The sequence below is a fragment of the Molossus molossus genome, unplaced genomic scaffold (assembly GCF_014108415.1).
Source record: "Molossus molossus isolate mMolMol1 unplaced genomic scaffold, mMolMol1.p scaffold_m16_p_14, whole genome shotgun sequence".
NCBI lineage: Eukaryota > Metazoa > Chordata > Mammalia > Chiroptera > Molossidae > Molossus > Molossus molossus.
Genome location: NW_023425349.1, coordinates 57,924,783 through 57,937,387, shown reverse-complemented (window position 1 = coordinate 57,937,387; position 12,605 = coordinate 57,924,783). Strand labels below are relative to the sequence as shown.

Sequence of the window (12,605 nt, the reverse complement as noted above, 5' to 3'; positions counted from 1 at the left end):
TGGGGATTTACCCTTCCTTCCACCACCTCCCCCCTTTCTCTTTCTCACCCGCTTCCTTCCTTCACAATGCTTCTGTGACTATATCTCCCTAAAGCATAAATGATGCTCCTCCAACATCAGTGATAGCATGGGAGTTTTAAAAATTAAATTGGTTTTTTTAAAGGGAACAGTTTTTAAGTAGTTAAATTGCTTTGTAATATATAAAAGAAATATATATAATAGTATTTGTAATATATACAAATAAAATGATTTATTTAACCTCTTTCTTTCCTGTGAATTGCATCAAATTTCAAATAATTATGTGGAAATTACATGATAAGTGACTATTTGAAAAGTTTAAATGGCCACTAGTTTGTTTCCATTTGGAAACCATCATCAGTAAGATGAAAAGTTTGCAAAGAAAGTCAACAGGTTTTAATGTTAAACAGTTAGTTTAAGAAGAGACTGCTGGTGGAAACGCAGACTGGTGCAGCCACTGTGGAAACACTATGTTATTACCTCAGAAAGTTAAAAATTGAACTGCCATTTGACCCAGTGATCTCACTTCTAGGAATATACCCTGAGACACCTGAAACACCAATCAGAAAGAATATATGTACTCCCATGTTCATAGCAGCACTATTTACAATAGCTAAGATCTGGAAACAACCCAGTGCCCATAAGTAAATGAGTGGATTAAAAAGTTGTGGTGCATGTACACAATGGAATACTATGCAGCTGTAAGAAAGAAAGATCTCTTATCCTTTGAGATGGCATGGAAGGACCTGGAGAGTATTATGCTAAGTGAAACAAGCCAAGCAGAGAAAGACAAATATCACATGATCTCACTTATTTAATAAACTAACCAAATTGCTGAACAAAATTAACCTAGAGACATAGAGGTGGGGTACAGACTGACAAACCTCAGAGGAGGGGGGGTTGGGGGGAAAGAGATAAACCACAGCACTTACATGCATGTATGCATGACCAATGAACGTAGACAACAAAGCTGGGGATGGGGTGGGGGAGGGGAGGGGAGGAGGGTGTCAATGGGGGGAAAATGAGAAACATCTGTAACAAAAACAAATTAATAAATAAAAAATAAATTAATTAACTTTTTTAAAAAAAGAAGAGATTTGATCTGTAACCTGAATGTACTTCCCAACCTTTAGGTTGTTTTCTAAGAGAGATTGCTGGAAACATGAGATGCAGTACAGTGTAGTGGGTCAGAGTTCATACTGTGGCTTCAAATCCCTGTTTAACCCCTTACTATCAGTATGATCATAGGCAAATCATTGAACATCTCTCTGTGCCTCATATTTCTGTTATGGTTTCTTAATCTGTGAAAGAGGGGCATGTTACAGTTATCTATTGCTGCCTAACTGGCCTTTCAGATTAAATGGTTTTCCACAGCGATCATTTCCTTTTCTCACAAATCTTTGATTTGGGTTGGAATTGGTGAGGAATTCTATGATCTCCTTAGGGGTGACTTGAAGACTAGGGGTGACTTGATGGCCAGGAGTTTGCTAACTAACGCGTAGGAATTGATGTTGGCTGCTGGCGAGGACCTCAGTGTAATTATAAGCTGTAACGCCCACACTTAGTCTCTCCATATGGCTGCTTAGTACTGTGGCTGTGCTCCAAGTGTAAGCATGTCGAGAAAGAAATGCTTGCTGTTTTAACAACCTAGCCTTGGGAGTCACATAGCATTCTTTTATTATACTTTCTGTCCAAGCAGTCACAGAGGTCTTCCCAGTCTCAAGGAAAGAGGAGAAAGATCCCGCCATTTCACAGGATAAATATCAATGGCACATTATAAGAAGAGGATGTGGCATGAGAAATATTGATGTGGTCATCTTTAGAAGATACAATCTGCTATAGTCTGTCTTAGAAGGCGTATTGTCTATATGAAAGGGCCTATGAAACATCACTTAGGCCGAGGAAGCTTGGGCATAATTTAACACCCAGGTTCATATTGAAAATCCAATATATGTTAAAATATTTTTCAAAATGCTTGTTGTTAAGGACCTTATTTTATTTTATATATATATATATTTTTTTTATCCTCACCCGAGGATATTTTTCCATTTTTTGTACAGATAGAGTGGGAGGGAGAGAGAGGAAGGGAGAGAGAGAGAGAAACATCGACGTGAAGGGACACATCGAGTGGCTGCCACCCACACGACCAACCAGGGCCAGGGACAAACTGCAACCGAAGTACGTGCCCTTAGCGGGAACCGAACCCAGGTCTCTCCAGACCGCAGGCCGATGCTCTAACCGCTGAGCCAAACTGGCCAGGGCTTATTTAATATTTTTTAGCTAGTGGCTTAAAGGACCTAACCTATGGATAGAGCAGTATACCTCAGGACATCAGTATCCTAAAAGGAATAGTTTTTGCCTTTGTAAATGTTATGAGACACATGCCCTTTATATGCCATTTGGTTATTTTTTGTCTGTAGGGTCAACAACAGCAAAAAATGTGCCCACCTGAAAACTTTCCTTGGGTGCTGTTTGGGTTTAACTGTGTTTGGAACCATGTACTAAGATGTACCCTGGCATTCTTTTCTTTTTTTTTTAGATATGTTATTTATTTTATTTACAGATGTCCCCCATTTTAATCCCACCCACCCAGCCCCCGCCCCACCCCAGGCCTTCCCCACACTTTTCTCTGTGTCCATGGGTTTGCATATGTGAATATACGTTCTTTGCTTAATCTTTTTCCATCCCTTCTCCCCCTCACCCCCACTGAGATCTGTCATTCTGTTCCATGCATCCTTGCCTCTGGACCTATTTTGTTCATCAGTTTATTTTGTTCCTTAGACTCCACATATAAGTGAGATCATGTGATATTTGTCTTTCTCTAACTGGCTTATTTCCCTTAGCATAACAGTTTCCAGATCCATCCATGCTGTTGCAAAAGATAAGATTGCCTTCTTTTATTTTATTTTATTTTTATTGTTGAAAGTATTACAGATGTCCCCCTCTTTTCTCCATTGACCCTCTCCTTCCTGCTCCCACCTCTGTCCTGCCTTCCCCAGCCTAGTGTCTGTGTTGATTGGTTGTGCATATATGCATATAAGTTATTTGGTTTATCTCTTCCCTCCCTTCTACCCCCCATCCCTCTGAGGTTTGTCAGTCTGTTTCCTACTTCTATGATTCTGGATCTCTTGGTCAACAGCATATTTTGTTCATTATGTGTTCTCCTTCTTTTATACAGCTGCATAGTATTCCATCGTGTAAATGTACCACAGCTTTTTTAATCTACTCATCTACTGATAGACACTTGGGCTGTTTCCAGATATTACTACTATAAATAAGGCTGCTATGAACATAGGGGTGCATATACTCTTCCTGATTGGTGTTTCATTCTTAGGATATATTCCCAGACATGGGATTGCTGGGTCAAAAGCAATTCCATTTTTCATTTTATTGAGGAAACTCCATGCTGTTTTTCATAGTGGCTGCACCAGTCTGCATTCCCATCAGTAATATATTAAGTACCCTTTTCTCCACATCCTTGCCAGCACTTGTCTTTTGTTAATTTATTGATGGTAGCCATTCTGGCAGGTGTGAGGTGAAACCTCATTATAGTTTCAATTTGCATCTTTCTGATGACTAGTGACATTGACCATTTTTTCATATGCCTATTTGCCTTCTGTATGTTCTCTTTGGAGAAGTGTCTATTTAGGTTCTTTGTCCGTATTTTAATTGCATTGTTTGTCTTTCTGGTGTTGAGTTGTATGATTTCTTTGTATATTTTGGAAATTAACCCCTTATCGGATGTATCATTGGGAAATATGTTCTCCTTTACAGTGGGTTCCCTTTTCATTTTGTTGATGGTTTCTTTTGCGGTGCAGAAGCTTTTTAGTTTGGTGTAGTCTCATTTGTTTTTCCTTTATTTCCATTATCCTGGGAGATGTATTGATGACCTGGTATTTGAGATGTCTGAGATTTTACTTCCTATGTTTTCCTCTAGTATTTTTATGGTTTTGTGACTTATATTTGTCTTTTTTTTTTTTTTTAGCTTGTAAATGTATTTTATTTTGTAAGCAACAATAAAAATATATTTGTGTTACTTATTTCTTTAAATATTAAATGGATCTTAACAAAATTTGTCCACTTTGATGTATTCTTATACAACTTTGGAATCTGCAAAGACCCTGACTGAAGAAACAGAAGTAACTGCACAACTGAGATGGAAGGTTTTAAGTGCTGCAAATGATGCCAGATGTCTTAATTTAACCAAATACACTTTCAGAGTTCCCTTGATTTGGAGCATTAGGAACAATAGAGTAATATACACTGAAGGTATCACTAAAAGCTTTCTGCATTGCTTTATTTCAATATGACAGTATTCAACATTGCTGCTAAACACTGGACAATATTTGAAGTCATAAGTACATCCACGTGTTCCTCTAAATCAGTGGTTCTCAACCTTCCTAATGCTGCGACCCTTTAATACAGTTCCTCATGTTGTGGTGACCCCAACCATAAAATTATTTTTGTTGCTACTTCTTAACTGTAATTTTGCTACTGTTATGAATTGCCATCAGAAATATATGTTTTCCGACGGTCTTAGACGACCCTTGTGAAAGGATTGTTTGACCCCCAAAGGGGACGTGACCTGCAAGTTGAGAACCGCTGCTCTAAATGACGTTTGGGGTCCTGCTTGCCAAAGTTCTTTATAGCCAGCTGTTTCATGTGTCATCTTCTTCTACAGCCTTATTGTAAGTCTTGGCTAATTCCAACATCTCTTACCACTGATTCATTGTGTTTACAGTGTTCATTGTAGTCCTGAAATGCCAAACCTTCCATCCAACTATTCTTATGCAAATTTAGTAACATCTTCTGTTCCAGTTCATTTCTCTGATAGTTAATAGTAATAGAGTAATAATGTCTGTTTAGTCCATGAATTAACGCCTGGATAGATGGCTTAAGTGACCCAGATTTGAGGTTGTTTGCCTTGGTTCATATCCTAGAGCTATCATATTAGCATTGATCAAATGGAAGGCATCAATAACAACCTTTCCTTTTACACTCTGAATGGGATCTACAACCACTGCCACAGCTCTCTATGACAAGGCTTCAAAGCTCTGCTGAGTGTTGATATCCATACCAGGAAACCAACAACCAAAACCAGGGTGACTGTGATACCAGCCAACAACCATCTCTAGCCTTCCTGTCTGCTTCAGCATATTCAACATTTTGTCTTGGAATACTGGATCAACTGCCTCTACACTGACACCTATTCCTGACTGTAGCATAGCAAACACATCAATCACTCTGACAGTATAATCATCAACAAATTCTCCAAGCATTAGGCCCATAACTTCCATTAGAACTCTGGCACAACCATGCTTTAACATTTTTAACAGTGCCAGGGAAGAGGTATAGACTTGTTCTGCTGTGTCCACTGCAGAAGGAAGCATCCATAGGTGGCACCTGGGTCTGCCCAGGCATACCTCCTCCAAGTCTAAGAAGTCTGTCCATATTTCTGGTCAGTAACTACAAGTCCTGTGGCGTTAAGTCTCAATTCATTGACTTTGACAAGTTTCTTCTTAAGTCAAGCTCTCACTAATACTGATAGGTATGAATTTTTCCAAGCATCTTTTTCCTCTCCTGAAGGTGTGCCAGGGTCCATGGTCTGTACCCTGGTCTTCCAGCTGTGGTGATATGGGGGCAGCAGCAGGGGATCAGATTTGGTCAGGATCTGGCTCTGTAAACCAGCAATGAATCAGCCCAATTCCATTCAAAGGAGTCAATCAGGCCCTATATTTGTTTTTTATTGATTTGAATTTATTGTTGTGAATTGTGTAAGTTAGTGGTCTAGTTTTATTTTTTTACATATATCTGCCCAATTTTCCCAACGCCGTTCACTGAAGAGACTATCTTTATTCCATTGCATGCTGTTGCCTCCTTTGTCAAATATTAATTGACCATATTTGTGTGGATCAATTTCTTGGGTCTCTGTTCCACTAGTCTATATGCCTGTTCTTATGCCAGTACCAGGCTGTTTTGATTACAATGGCTTTGTATCATAGTTTGATATCCAGTATTGTGATTCCTTAAACTTTGTTCTTCCTTCCCAAGATTGCTGAGGTTATTTGGGGTCTATTTTGGTTCCATATAAATTGTTGAAATATTTTTTTCTAGATCTGTGAAATATGCTGTTGGTATTTTAACAGGGATTGCATTGAATATATAGGTTGCTTTGGGTGGTGTTGATATTTTAATGATGTTAATTCTTCCAATCCATGAACATGGTATATGCTTCCACTTGTTTGTATCTTCCTCTATTTCCTTTCTCATGTTATATAGTTTTCTGAGTATAGATCTTTAACCTTCTTGGTTAAGTTTATTCCCAGGTATCTTATTTTTGTTATTGCTGTTGCAATGGTAAATGGAATTGGTTTTTTTGTTGTTGTTGTTTGTTTGTTTGTTTTTAGTTTCTCTTTCTAAGAGTTCATTTTTGGTGTATAAAAATGCTATTACTTTCTGGATGTTAACTTTGTATTCTGCTACTTTGCTGAATTTATTTATTAAATCTAGCAGTTTTTGGTTGAGTCTTTAGGGTTTTCTATGTACAAGATCATGTCATCTGTGAATAATGACAATTTTACTTACTCCTTTCCAAATACATTTTATGTCTTCTTTTCTGATTGCTATAGCTAAGACTTCCAGTACTATGTTGAATAAGAGTGGTGAAAGCAGACATATCTGTCCTGTTTCTGATCTTAAGGGAAACACTCTTAGTTTTTGTCCATTGAGTATGATGTTGGCTGTAGGTTTGTGATATATGGCTTTAATTATGTTGAGGTATGATCCCTCTATTCCCACTTTGCTGATTGTTTGTTTGTTTGTTTGTTTGTTTGTTTTTTTCAGCCTTGTCGAAACAAGGCCACCAAAAATTTGGTTGCCTCCCCACTAAAAAAAATGGGAGAGAGAGAGAATATTGCTGAGAGTTGTTATCCTAAATGGGTACTGGATTTTATCAAATGCTTTTTCTGCATTTATGAACATGATCATATGATTTTTATCCTTCATTTTGTTTATGTGATGTATCATGCTTATTGATTTGGGAATATTGAGCCAACCTTGCATCCTGGAATAAATCCCACTTGGTCATGGTGTATGATTTTTGTTGTTGTTGTTAATCCTTACCTGAGGATATTTTTCCATTGATTTTTAGACAGAGTGTAAGATGGGTGGTGGAGAAGAGAGAGAGAGAGAGTGAAATATCAGTGTGAGAGAGATACATTGATTGGTTGCCTCCCATACGATTCCAACCAGGGCTAGGGATTGATTCTGCAACCCAGGTATATGCCCTAGACTAGGAATCAAACCTGCAACCCTTCAGTCTGTAGGCCTACACTCTAAGCTCTGAGCCAAACCAACCAGGGTTGATTTTTTAAATGTATTGTTGGATCCTATTTACTAATAGTTTGTTGATGACTTTAGCATCTATGTTCATCAAGGATATTGACCTGTAATTTTCTTCTTTTGTAATGTTTTAATATGGTTTTGGAATTAGGATAATGCTGGCCTCATAAAAAGAGCTTGGAAGTCTTCCTTTCTCTTGAATTTTGGGGAGGATAGGTGTTCTTCTTTGTATGCTTGGTAAAACTCAACTGTGGAGCCATCTGGTGCAGGACTTTGTTTGCTGGGAGTTTTTTATTACTGTTTCTATTTCATTAGTTGTTATCAGCCTGTGTAGGTTTTCTGATTCTTCCTGACTGAGTTTTGGAAGATTGTATGTTTTTAGGAATTTGTCCATTTTGCCCAGGTTATCCAGTTTGTTAGCTTATAGTTTTTCATAGTATTTTCTTATAATTCTTTGTATTTTTGTGATGTCAGTTGTTACTTTACCTCTTTCATTTCTGGTTTTATTTATTTGTGTCCTTTCTCTTTGTTTCTTGATAAGTCTGACTAAAGGTTCATCAATCTTGTTTGTCTTTTCAATGAACCAGCTCTTGGTTTCACTAATCTTTTGTTGTTCTTGTTTGTTTGTTTGTTTGTTTGTTTTGTTTTTTTGTCATTTAGTCACCATGTCACTTATTTCTACTCTGATTTTTATTATTTCACTCCTCCTACTTCTCTGGGCTTTTCTTGTGTTCTCTTTCGAATTCTCCTAGTTGTAGGGTTAAATGGCCTATTTGAGCTTTTTTTTGTTTCTTGAGGTAGGCCTGTAATGCTATGAACTTTCTTCTCAGGACTGCTTTCCCTGTATCCCATAGAGTTTGGGTTGATGTGTGTTCAATTTGTTTGTTTCCAGGAAGTTTTTGATTTCTTCCTTGACCTTATTGGTAATCCACTTATTGTTTAGTGACATGCTATTTAGCCTCCGTGTGTTTGAATGTTTTTGAGTTTTTTTAGTTGATTTTTAATTTCATGCTATTGTGATCCAAGGAGATGCTTGATATGATTTCAATCTTCTTGAATTTGTTAAGATTTATTTTGTGTTCTAACATGTGTTTTAGCTTTGTGAATATTCCATGTGCACTTCAGGAGAATATATATTCTGCCGCTTTGAGATGCAATGTTCTGTAAATATCAATCAAATCCATCTGTTCTAATGTGTCATTTTTTTGTTGTTAATTTTTTTATCTGGAAGATCCATTCAGTGATGTCAGTGGGGTGTTAAAATCCCCTACTATGACTGTGTTGCTATCTCTCTCTCCCTTAAACTCTTCCAAGAGTTTTTAAATATATTTAGTTGCTTCTATCTTAGGTGCATATATGTTTATAAGGGTTATATTTTCTTGTTGTATTGATCCTTTTAGTATTATGTAATGATCTTTTTTTGTCTCTTGTTATGGCCTTGGTTTTGAAGTCTATTTTGTCAGATATGAGTATTGCTACCCCAGCTATTTTTTGTTTGTTTGTTTCTATTTGCATCGAATATTTTTTTTTCCATCTTTTCACTTTCAATCTGTGTGAATCTTTTGTTCTGAGGTGGATCTCCTGTAGACAGCATATATATGTGTCATGTTTTCTTATCCATTCAGTTGCCCTCTGTCTTTTTATTGAAGCATTATGCCCATTTACATTTAAGATTATTATTAATAAGTACTTATTTAATGCCATTTTTTTCTTTATACCTATGTTTCTTTCTCAATTTCTTCTTCTTCTTAAAGCAGTCCCTTTAACTTTTCTTGCAATACTGGTTTGGTGGTAATGTACTCCTTTAGCCTTTTTTTGTCTGGGAAGCTCTTTATTTTGCCTTCTATTTTAAATGATAGTCTTACTAGATAGAGTAATCTTGGATTCTGGTCCTTGCTTTTCATTACTTTGAATACTTCATGCCAGTCCCTTCTGGCCTGAAATGTTTCTGTTGAGAAATTAGCTGACAGTCTAATGGGAACTCCCTTGTAGGTAACTTTCTGTCTCTCTTGCTGCCTTTATAATCCTTTCTTTGACTTTAATGTTTGTCATTTTAATTATGATGTGTCTTGGAGTGGGTCTTTTTGAGTTTATCTTGATTGGGACTCTCTGTGCTTCCTGAACTTGTGTGACTTTTTCCTTCACCGGTTGTTTCTGTTATTATTTCTTTTTCTTTTTAATTAATTAATTAATTAATTAATTAATTTTTGTTACAGATGTTTCTCCTTTTCCCCCCATTTACACCCTTCTCCCCCTCCCTCCTCACCCTCTCCCAAGCTTTGTTGTCCATGTCCATTGGTCATGCATACATGCACAAAAGTTCTGTGGTTTATCTCTCCCCTACCACCCCCTCCTCTGGGGATTATCAGTCTGTACTCTACTTCTACGTCTGTTATTATTTCTTTATACAGGTTCCCTATTCCTTGCTCATGTTCTTTTTCTGATACCCCCTATGATGTGGATGTTGTTATAGTTTATGTTGTCCCAAAGTTTTCTTAAACTTATCCTCCTGCTTTTTAATTTTTTTTCTTCTTTGCTGCTCTAATTGGTTGTTTTTTTCTTCCAAGTCACTGATTCAATCCTCTGCTTCATTCAATCTACTTTTTTTTTTTTTTTAAATCTTCACCCGAGGACATATTTTCTATTTTTTGTTCAGATAGAGTGGGAGGGGGAGAGAGAGAGAGAGAGAAAGAAAGATCAATGTGAAAGGGACACATCGAGTGGTTTCCACCCACACAACCCAACCAGGGCTGGGGACAAACTGCAACCCCTTAGTGGGAACGGAACCTGGAACCTGGGTCTCTCTGGACCGCAGGCTGATGCTCTAACTGCTGAGCCAAACTGGCCAGGGCCCTTCAATCTACTTTTGATTTATTCTAGTATGTTCTCTTTTTTAAAAATAAATTATGGGTTTTTAAATTTTTTTAATGCAATTAATTAATTATTATTTTTAATCCTTACCCAAGGGCATGCTTAGAGAGAGGAAGGGTAGAAGGACAGGAAGGAAGGGGGGGGGGAGAGAGAGAGAGAGAGAGAGAGAGAGAGAGAGAGAGAGAAAGAGAGAGAGAAATATTGATTGGTTGCCTTTGTATGTGCCCTGACCGGGAATTGAACTGGCAACATTTTGGTTCACAGGATGATGCTCAACCACTGAGCCACTCCAGCCAGGTTTCCAGTGTGTTCTTTTTCTTTTCTTTATTTTTTTCTTTAATCCTTACCTGAGAATATTTTTCCATTGGTTTTCAGATAGAGTGGGAGGGAGAGAAAAAACATTGATGTAAGAGAGACACATCGACTGGTTGCCTCCTGCATGACCCTAACCAGGGCTAGGGATTGAACTTGTACTTGAGGTATGTGTCCTTGACCGGGAATCAAACCCACAACTCTTTGCTCCACAGGCTGATTCTCCAATCATTGAGCCAAATCAGCCAGGGCATTCCAGTGTATTCTTTTTTTATTTTCCTTTTTTTTTTTTGTTCAGGTAGAGTGGGAGGGAGAGAGAGGAACAGAGAGACAGAGAGAAACATCGATGTGAAAGGAACACATCGAGTGGCTGCCACCCACACAACCGACCAGGGCCAGGGACAAACTGCAACCGAGGTACGTGCCCCTAGCAGGAGCCGAACCTGGGTCTCTCAGGACCGCAGGCCAATGCTCTAACCGCTGAACCAAACCAGCCAGGGCCCAGTGTATTCTTGATGTCAGATATGGCATTCTTCATTTCCAACTATTTCTTTTCATGGTTTCTTTTTTTTTTTTTTTTTCATGCTGTTGTAATTCCCACTAAGTTCCTTGTAATTCTCACTAAATTTCTTGAGCATCCTTATAATCATTACTTTGAATGCTATATCTGATAAATTGCTTGCCTCCATTGTATTTAGCTCTTTTTCTGGAATTTCCTTCTTTTCTTTCATTTGGGGGTTGTTTCTTTGTCTCCTCATTTTTGCTGTCCCTTTGTATTTGTTTTTATGTATTAGATAGAACTTCTATGCTTCCCAATCTTCATGGGGTGGCCTAATGTAGTAAGTGTCCTTAGGAACCAATGGTGCAGTCTCTTTGATTTCCTGAGTTGGGTGCTCTAGGAATGGCCCTTGTGTGGGCTCTTCTGTTATAATTGCGTCTTGATTGTTGTCCTATTTGTGGGTGGGATCTCCTCTCAGGCTGGTTGACTCTGAGGCTCAACCCCAACCACATCTTGCGAGCTGTTGTGCAGGTGCTGACAGAAAAAAACAAAACACAAGAAAACAAGACAAGAAACAAAACAAGAACATACAAGCAACCCCTACAACAACAAAAAGAACCGCAAAAGAAAAGAGGATTATTAAAGAGAAAAGAGAACAAAAATAATAAAAGAAAAAAATATACAAGAAGAAAAATGGGGAAGGAAAAGGAATATAAAAGGAAAGAAGGGAAAGAAAAATATAAGAATAAAGAATAGGAAAAGGAAAATGGGATAAAAGAAAAGAGGAAGGGAAAAATTATGAGAAGAAAAAAGGAGAAAGAAGAAAGAAAAAGTAGGTAAAGGAAAATAAAGAAGGAGAAAGAAGAAGAAAAAGTAGAGTAAGAAACAGAAAGAGAAAAATAAGAGAAATGAAAGAAAAAAGAGAGACAAAAATCATAAAGCAATAAATAAATAAGAAGAAAATAATGCAAACAAAGAAAAAAAGTGAAGTGAAATTTGTCTCGGGAGAGTTTAGTGTCTCTTGGGAGCTCTCTTTTGATCTTGCTCTTATGTTAACCGAGACTATTTTGTCTGCCATTTATGGGCCTCCTGGAAGGTACTTTGGTGCCAGCCACTGTCAGAAGCTATCCACATTTGGCTCTCAGCAATCTCTCAGCTACCCCTTTTAAGCGTTAAGTATCCATAGTTTGTGGCTGCCTCCACAGGGCTTGGCTGCGTGTGGGAGGGGCTAAGTTGCACTCCAGTCCAGCTTTTAGCAGCAGGTGGCCCAAGGACAGGTCAGCCAATGTCCCAAGACTCCTCAAGCTCTGCCTTGGCTCTCTCTGCCTGCCGACTGGCTGTCAGATTTAGTCACTGAAAAGACTATTTCTGAAAGGTGTTTTGGTGGAATGGGGAGTATGAGTCCTATGGGTCTCCAGTGGGGGGGAAGTGCCATTCACATTTCAGGGAAGAGGGTGGGTCTGTTTCTCCATCCCAGAGCCACTCATCTGAGACTTTCTCAGAATATTTCACTTACCTCAGCAGGGTGGAGTGCCTTGTATACAGTCCATTGGGATCTGCTGAA

The 12,605-nt window shown here is 38.1% G+C and overlaps 1 pseudogene; it reads right to left on the bottom strand.

Annotated features, from left to right (window-relative positions):
• Nucleotides 1-4,314: 4,314 nt before the first annotated feature.
• LOC118630191 lies at nucleotides 4,315-5,521 on the bottom strand (annotated as a pseudogene).
• Nucleotides 5,522-12,605: the final 7,084 nt, after the last annotated feature.